Below are 9,587 nucleotides of genomic sequence, written 5' to 3' on the forward strand. Positions count from 1 at the left end.
TTTTTATATACTAACAAAAGTCTGGGATTGGTAAGAAGTTATACAGTAAATATTTTTCAAAGAAGTCTTTATGTTCACCAAGGCTGCATTTATTTGATCAAAATACTGTAATATTGTGAAATATTCTATTTGAATATATTTCAAAATGTAATTTATTCCTGTACTCTCCAGCATCACGTGATCCTTCAGAAATCATTCTAATATGCTGATTTAGTGCAATAAATACTTCTCATTGTTCTCAGTGTTGGAAAAGGTCATGGAAATTTCTATAGTGGGCATATTTATTTATTTTTTTTTACTACTGACAAAACATCAAGATTTAATGGACGTATTCAAAATCTTTTAGAACAAACAAGTTTACAATATATTATCCAATTTAAAAATTTGTATTAATCATCGAACTGTTTTCACTCATAGTCTCTAACTTCTGGATCCCACTGTACATTCTCACCAAATGAAACACTCACTATAACTGTGTTATGGCTGTTGCACACAATGTGTTCTCTCACATCAGCTCTTCCATGTCTTATCAGACACAGAGGTGCTCAGGAGATCAGACCCAGTCAGCACATCTTCTCTCCTCTCGCTGCTTTACTGAGGAATTCAGAGGAAAATCCAGTGGCTTTAACAACTGAGCATCCTGTTAATACTCCTATCTACCTTTGAATCAGAGCTCTACTGCTAAATGGAGATATTAAACAGGTCACAGCATAATCTTTTTATCATCTTTTTCACCTGGAAGCCATTTATAATGTTAACAACAGTCATAATTTAGTTTTACATGAATGTTTTACACCCTCTTTCTGGCTCTTAGAATTAAACAGGCTGTTTTTCATTACTGTACTTTTAAACCTGAACCTGAAATGACATTCACATTTAATTCTGTAACGTGACGCATCTTCAAGTGGCAGAATTGTAGTGTGACCTGGATGGGCCTTTATTATGTTCATTAGGAACTGTCTGGACCAAACATTTTATTTTTCTTCATTAATTTTATTTTCAGCGCAAACTTATAATCATAATAAGATCAGGAACATCTTTATTTAAAGGGATACTCCACCCCAAAATGAAAATTTTGTCATTAATCACTTACCCCCATGTTGTTCCAAATCCGTAAAAGCTTCGTTCATTTTAGGAACACAATTTAAGATATTTTGGATGAAAACCGGGAGGCCTGTGACTGTCCCATAGACTGCCAAGTAAATAACAGTGTCAAGGTTCATAAAAGGTATGAATACTCCATCTGCGCAGATGACACAGAAGAGCATACAAAGCATACGGTGATATGGAGAGACACAGAGGAGACTGTTGACAAAGGAATTGTTATATAAAGTCGTTATTTTTGTTTTCTTCGTTTATAAAAAGTGTTTCCGTCGCTTCATATAACCTAGATTACATGTCTGATGGCAGATGGAGTATTCTGATGATGACTTTCATACTTTTCTGGACCTTGACACTGTTATTTACTTGGCAGTCTATGAGACAGTCACAGGCCTCCAGGTTTTCATCCAAAATATCTTAAATTGTGTTCTGAAGACGAACGAAGCTTTTACGGGTTTGGAACAACATGGGGGTAAGTGATTAATGACAAAATTTTCATTTTGGGGTGGAGTATCCCTTTAAGAATATTTTGACCTCTGATTTGCGGGCAGCAAAGGTTCCAATTTGCTTCATCTCGAAATAAAGATCAAGTACTATATCAGCTGAATTTAGCTTGTTTTAACATAAACATGACATCAAAATCAACCCCATTACCTTTCTTAATAAATATCCCTGGTCTCACGGAGCACAAATCATCAGTTTGAGTTTTTCTGAAGAAATATAAAATTTTTGGTTCCAAAGTCTTTAATAACTTTCTCCATCTCTGACACAAATGTTCTGTTTATAAAACCAAGGTCATGCCAATAATATCAATACAAATAACTAATCAAATTGCAAGATCTCGGCTGGTTCAAGTACGCGATCTGCATACTGCCATTATTGCTAATGGGCACTTGAGCTGTGAATTCCATGTGACTAACTGCTCTGTAACCACAGGAAAATACTTCAAAATACTTAGGATATGTAACTGAGGAAAAGGCCACAACATATTCGGTTTCTATGAAATTACCATCCTCGAAGGCAATTTCTTTAGACGGATCTATATTTGTGGATCCTCTATTGTATGTTTTGATGAGTCTATGATTTTATATTCAGTATCCTATCATAATAGAACTAAGGGGAGAGAGTTTTCAAGTGAATAGCAGACTCTTTTTTCAGCCATCGGTTTCGTGGTTATACCACATAAAAACAAAAAAACAGGAAAGTCACCTTGAGTAACAGTGTGAAGTCAACTCCTCATCCGCTCTGACGTGACAGGCTGCGAAACAGACAGACGGACTATTAAAGAGTCAGAACAGACTGACAGAAAGACACAACAACACGAACAAAACCACAGAGGACACTTTTTTTTTCTTTTAAATTTGCACCCATGCTGAGAGGGAAATTCAGGACCAGCATGAAGTTATCCTACAGCTGTCCTCTATGCCGCACACCAGCAGACGTCAATAGATGGATGACTCAGGTGGAGCTTATGCTTGTACTGGGGGAAGGTGGCTGATGGTGACATCTCGGGAATAACCATCTGGATCAAGGACACAACACATGAATATTAAATATGAAATATTAAAATAGTGTTTCCCAACCTTTTTTGTCTGATGTATCCCATAAGCACCATCTTAAGGGTTAAAGGGATACTCCACCTCAAAATAAAATATTCTGACGATGACTTTCATACCTTTTCTGGACCTTGACACTGTTATATATTTGGCAGTGTATGGGACAGGCCTCCCGGTTTTCATCCAAAATATCTTAAATTGTGTTCCGAAGACGACCGGAGCTTTTACGGGATTGGAACGACATGGGGGTAAGTGATTAATGACAAAATTTTCATTTTGGGGTGGAGTATCCCTTTAAGTCCCCCTTCATTGACTTGCTTCTTTTAGCTCATATTATACTGGATATCATTTAGCACTATCATTACTAACCAAAAAAGTGATTTATTTTTACATTGATGCACTTTCAAACTAAAAACAACTGTGGGTGAAAAACTGACTCACCAAGCAGCTTCCTCCGTCTTCAGCTTATTTGTCTTTCACAAGTTATAACTTCATGAACCGAGATATTTGTTTCTGTTTTGGGTAAACCATGTTACATGTTTTTTGGAATACTATGATGAATAGAAAGTTCAAAAGAATGGCATTTGAATTTTTCCAAATATTATAAATGTATTAACTGTCACTTTTGATCTATTAAATTCACCATACCTAAATAAAAATATTAATTTCATACGAAAACAAACCTTACTGACCCCAAGTCTTTGAACAGTAGTCTATTTCATGCTACAGTATGTGTTACAGTAATTGTATCTCCTAACATTAAAGTTATTTCAAACAATGTCTATGGTAAAACCTGATATTGTAGTTTTTAAAGGCGCGTGAAAATAAGTCATACAGGCTACTATAAAGATATTGGTCCAGAGGATTTTTATATTCATTGTTTTGTCATAATACATGAGAATCGTGGTCTCTTATGTTAAAAAGTGCAGGCAGGTTACGCAGTAAAGTGTGAAAACGTGAGGCACGAGCTGCTGGTGCCCTTGGTGGGGAGCGGCTGAGAGCAAAGCGAGCATCCGGATGACAATGTGGGTCAAGCCAGAGCACGTCTGCTCTAGGGTAGAGACGTCCCTTTAATAGCTGACTCTGGATTAGTTCCCTGTTTTCGCTTCCACATTGTGGCTTATTGCACTCAGTGCATCAGGACTGATCTGAGGTCAGGCACTGGGAGGCGCGCTCCAGGGTTCTCCTTGGCAAGTCCTCGGCGGGGGCTGAATGCAGTGATAGACGAGCCAAGGGACCGAGGGAGTGCAGAGGAGTGCAGCATCTCTGCCTTCTTTTCTCACTCCTTCGTTTATTCCTTTCTCTCCTCCTCTGTTGTTAGCAAAAACGCCTGCTATCTATATCGCAGCTCTTTGACCTTACCGGATTAAATTGCACACACCTGCAATGCCTCAGCAGCAAACTGCGTGTCTATATTGTTTTTGCAGGATCACACACTTGCTCCTTTATCGGTTTTGCTTCGTGCCCAAGCTAAAATAAGCAGGGGAAGTGTGTTATTCTGCTCCATCAGCATCAACAATTGTAAATAATAATACTATTGCGGTTTTCTAACAGGTTTCCAGACCACGCCTAACTAATGTCATTGTACTGTGTATATTTACAATGTATATATAAATACACACACATGCATGTATATATTTAAGAAAAATATGTTATGGATATGTATGAAATATATTTATATATAATATAAATCATATGAATATAAATATATACGTGTTTATATAACAAGGTAATATTTATATATATGAATTATATTTGATATATACGTATAATGTTTTTGAAAGAAGTTTCTTCTGCTCATCAAGCCTGCATTTATTTGATCAAAAATACAGAAAATAATATAATATTGTGATATATTATTACAATTTAAAATAATTGTTTTTAAATTTATTATACTTTAAATTATCATTTATTTCTGTGATGCAAAGCTGAATTTTTAGGATCATTATCACATGATCCTTTTGAGAAATCATTCTAATATGATGATTCATTATCAAAGTTGGAAACAGTTCTGCTGCTTAATATTTTTTCAGAACATGTGATACTTTTTTAGGATACTTTGATGAATAAAAAGTATATAAAAAAAAAGAAGCTATGTTTTTAAAATATAAATATTTTGTAATAACAATATACACTACTGGTCAGTAATTTGGGGTCAGTAATTTTTTTTTTTTCTTTCTTTTTTTTTAATAAAATCAATACTTTTATTCAGCAAGGATGTGTTAAATTGATAAAAAGTGATAGTAAAGAAAATATATTATTAGAATATATATTATTAGAATTTTTTTATATTATTTTGAATAAATGCAGTTGTTTTTAACCTTTTATTCATCAAATATATTATACAGCAGAACTGTTTCCAACACTCATAATAAATCAGAATATTAGAATGATTTCTAAATGATCATGTGATAGACTGGATGTTACATGTGACACTGAAGGCTGGAGTAATGATGCTGAAAATTCAGCTTTGCATCACAGGAATAAATTATTTTTTTTTAAAGTATATTCAAATAGAAAACTATTATTTTAAGTTTTTAATAATATTTCACAATATTACTGTTTTTTCTGTATTTTTGATCAAATAAATGCAGGCTTGATGAGCAGAAGAAACTTCTTTCAAAAACATTATAAATAGTATGTTTCCAAACTTTTGGTCTGTACTGTATATATATATATATATATATATATATATATATATATATATATATATATATATATATATATATACTGTAGGTGTGTGTATAGTAGAATAGAATTAGAATAGAGAGTGCTAGAGTTAGAGGATCAAAAAAACAAACAAAAAACAAACAAACAAAAATTTGGAAGAGAAGTGTTTTTAGCTGATTCTTGAAAATGCTCGGATTGAGTTGGGCGGGTCATTCCACCAGGAGAAAACGTTTAATATAAAATTCTGTGAAAATGATTTTGTGCCTCTTTGGGATGGTACAATAAAGCAATGTTCACTTGCAGAACGCAAGCTTCTAGAGGATACATAAGTCCAAAGTAATACATTTAGGTAAAAGGGTGCAGAGCCAGTGGTGGTTTTGTAGGCAAACATCAATGCCCTGAATTATATTCAAGCAGCTATTGGTAGCCAGTGCAAAGTGATAAACAGAGGTGTGATGTGCATTCTTTTTGTCTCATTAAAAATTAATCTTGCTGCCACGTTATGGATTAATTGTAAAGGTTTGATAGAACTGACTGGAATATCGGCCAAGAGAGCATTGCAATAGTCCAGCCTGGACAGAACAAGAGCTTGAACAAGGAGTTGTGCAGCATGTTCCGAAAGAAAGAGCCTGATCTTCTTGATGCTGAATAAAGCAAATCTGCAGGACCAGACAGTTTTAGCAATGTGGTCTGAGAAAGTCAGCTGATCATCGATCATAACTCCAAGGTTTCTGGCTGTTTTTGAAGGAGTTATGTTTGATGTGCCTAACTGGATGGTGAACTTGTGATGATACAATGGGTTTGATGGAATACTTCATACTTCATCCAGCAAGAAATGTCTGTTAGACAAGCTTAGATGCGAGCAGCTATCGTCGGATCATCTGAATGGAATGAGAGGTAGAGTTTAGGGTCATCAGCATAGCAGTGATATGAAAAGCCATGTTTCTGAATGACAGAACCTAGTGATGCCATGTAGACAGAGAAGAGAAGTGGTCCAAGAACTGAGCCCAGAGGCACCCCAGTAGTTAGATGTTGTGAGTTGGACACCTCACCTCTCCAAGATACCTTAGAGGACCTATCTATCTATGAGTAAGACTCAAACCACTGGAGTGCGCTTCCTGAGATGTCCTTTGCCAATAGAGTTGACAGGAGGATTTGGTGGTTAACCGTGTCACAAGCAGTGGACAGATCCAGCAAGATAAATATTGAAGTTTTGGAATCTGCTCTTGCCAGTCTTAGGGCTTCAGTAACTGAGAGCAAGGTAGTCTTTGTTGAATGTCCACTTCTGAAACCAGACTGGTTGCTGTCGAGGAGGTTGTTCTGTGTGAGAAAGGCAGAGACTTGGCTGAAAACAGCTCGTTCAAATGTTTTTGCAATGAAAGGAAGAAGGGAAACCTGTCTGTAGTTCTCTAAAAGAAATGGCTTAAGGGTGGGCTATATGTATATATATATATATATATATATATATATATATATATGTATATATATATAATATATATATATATGTATATGTATATATGTATATGTATATGTATATATATATATATATATAAAACATTATAATTTTATATATATATATATATATATGTATATATATGTATATATATGTATATATATGTATATATATGTATATATATATATATATATATATATATATATATATATATATATATATATATATATATTACATTAATTTCTGTATAATATTGTGGGGGACAGTGGGGGACCTTCGAGTCAAAAAGGTTGAGAACCACTGAAATCGATCTTAATTTTTAAATTTTCTGATTGGAAATGAAAATAAATATGGAATTATATATTCTGTCTTATTTTGGATTCAGGATTGGAAAAGTAATGGCTCACACGCGTGCATATGCACAGCTGTGACCCATATAGCTGACAGGTGATGATGCTCGGGTGGGCAGGTGGTCATCTTGGTGGGTGGAGAAAGCTGTCCTGACATACAGACACTTGCAGATGGCGCAGCAACTCTGTCTTCATTCTGTCTCCTTAAGAAGAAACTTTAAGTTCATCTGCAGGTCTCAATCGAGGACACACAGATCTGACGCTTCCGTGTGAACGCTCGGTTATTTGAATGTATTATGACAGAAAGAGGCTATGCGAGGACAGAACAACAGCTTGTGTGTGTGTGTGTGTGTGTGTGTGTTTACTATCCTTCATCACACCGATACCAGCAGCAACACCTGCTGGACAAACTGTGCAAATCATTCCTTACAGAAAAAAAACAGGCTTGTTTTTATTTATTTTTTTTAACATTTTTTTTTTATTGTTTTTATAGCCAGTCTTTAAATTTTGTATTAAACTTTGTAGTAATTTTTTATTAAAGGGATGTATTAATGTATTGTTTAATTATAATTTATAATTATAAATATAATAATGTATATTATATATATATATATATATATATATATATATATATATATATTGCATATATGTGTGTGTATATATTCAGTTTTATATATATACTGTATGTGTATGTATGCATAATTTATGTATATTTATAATAATGTGAAAAAATGACTAGTGTCCCTTTAGTTAGAGTTAGTTAATTTTCCACACAGAGTTCCTATAAATAATACATAATTGGGTTCTGCCATAAAATATTTCAAATAAACAAGAAAAGTAAAAGCATATCTCTCCCTAACAAGCCATACGATGTAAGATTTCGATTATTTTAACATATTGGATTATAAATAGGCTACATATGTATTAAAAGTGAGGAAGAAATGTTTAGTGATTGGTAGCAGCGTCAGTGAGCAGATAGGTGAGATAATACAGCAGTCACACACACAGTCCTGTCAGCAGGCCAGCTAAACATCAGTCCCTCGGGACAGAGACTAATCACTTCTGCTTCGGACTGAGAGAGGCAGGCTTCAAAGCAGAACGTGAGGTTTGTGTGTGTGAGAGAGATGAGGGTGGCAGGGGTCTTGTTAATGCTAAATGTCTGATGTGGGTTGCGACTGAACTCACAGCAGGTGTCAAAGGCCTGATTTGCTGCACACAAACAGGGAAGTCTCCATGAGCCCCAGTCTCCACGGGTTCACTCTCCATTACGTCACAGAGCCTGCAGCACGTCACTGGACAGAACATACAAGATCCAACCCACCAGTTGTGCATGTGATGTATGTGTTGCAAAACACTGAAAAAAGTGGTCGCATTCCAAGCAATTGTTTTTACATTAAATCTAGTCCTACATCCCTGTATCACACTATTGCAACTTAATTGATATTAAATTAGAAGTGCACAAAGTGAATGTAATAAATTATATATAAATTATGTAAAAAATATAAATACTTTGTATTTTCTATAATGTATATTTATTTTTATATTATATATTATATTTTTAAATATATATTTTAAACATTTTAACAGTCCTAGACCATGGAAAAAGCCCAAAAAATCTAAAGAATACACTTTGTTTTTTTCATATATATATATATATATATATATTAGATATTTTATTTCTGCTTTTTTCAAAGTCTGGGGCTGTTATTTAAAGACTTTGAAAAAGCTCATATATATATACACACTTCATTTTATACACACACACACACACATATATACACACACACACACACACACACACACACACACACATATATATATATATGTATGTGTGTATATATAGCCCTAGACTATGAGAAAAAAAATAACACACTTTATATATTGTATATTTTTCATTTATTTTACACTGTATTTTTTAAATTCACATTTTATTATTTCCAAATCCAGTGTGATTTGTCCAGACAAATTTCTGTGACATCTGTTAGGCAGTAGTGATATTTTATGGGTGGTATTCCAAAAAAAAAAAAAAAAAAAAAAAAAAAAGAAAAAAAAAAAAAAAAGGAAAAAAAATTCATAACATCATTTAAGTCCTTCATGTAGTCGACTTCAGTGTGATGTACTTTTTACATGAAATATACTGTACAAGTCATTCACATGCTCAGCATGATCTGGCCTCTCTAATAATACAGCTGTCTCACTGACAGATATTGATTTATTACACTGGAAGTTCAAGAAAGGCTTTTAATGAACAAGAGAGAGGCTGAAAAATATGGTGAAAGGAAGCAGTTTCCACTTCATATCATATAAACTACACATATATAGAAACCACATGAAATCATGTGATTTACTGTATGTTCTGTGTTGATGTATTTAATGGACGAGACATAATAAAGGGCTTCTCTTTTTTTCTTTCATTCTTTCTAATAGTCTTTAACTTATGTCACAACCATGTTTCTT

The sequence above is a fragment of the Cyprinus carpio genome, chromosome B12, assembly GCF_018340385.1.
Source record: "Cyprinus carpio isolate SPL01 chromosome B12, ASM1834038v1, whole genome shotgun sequence".
Lineage (NCBI taxonomy): Eukaryota > Metazoa > Chordata > Actinopteri > Cypriniformes > Cyprinidae > Cyprinus > Cyprinus carpio.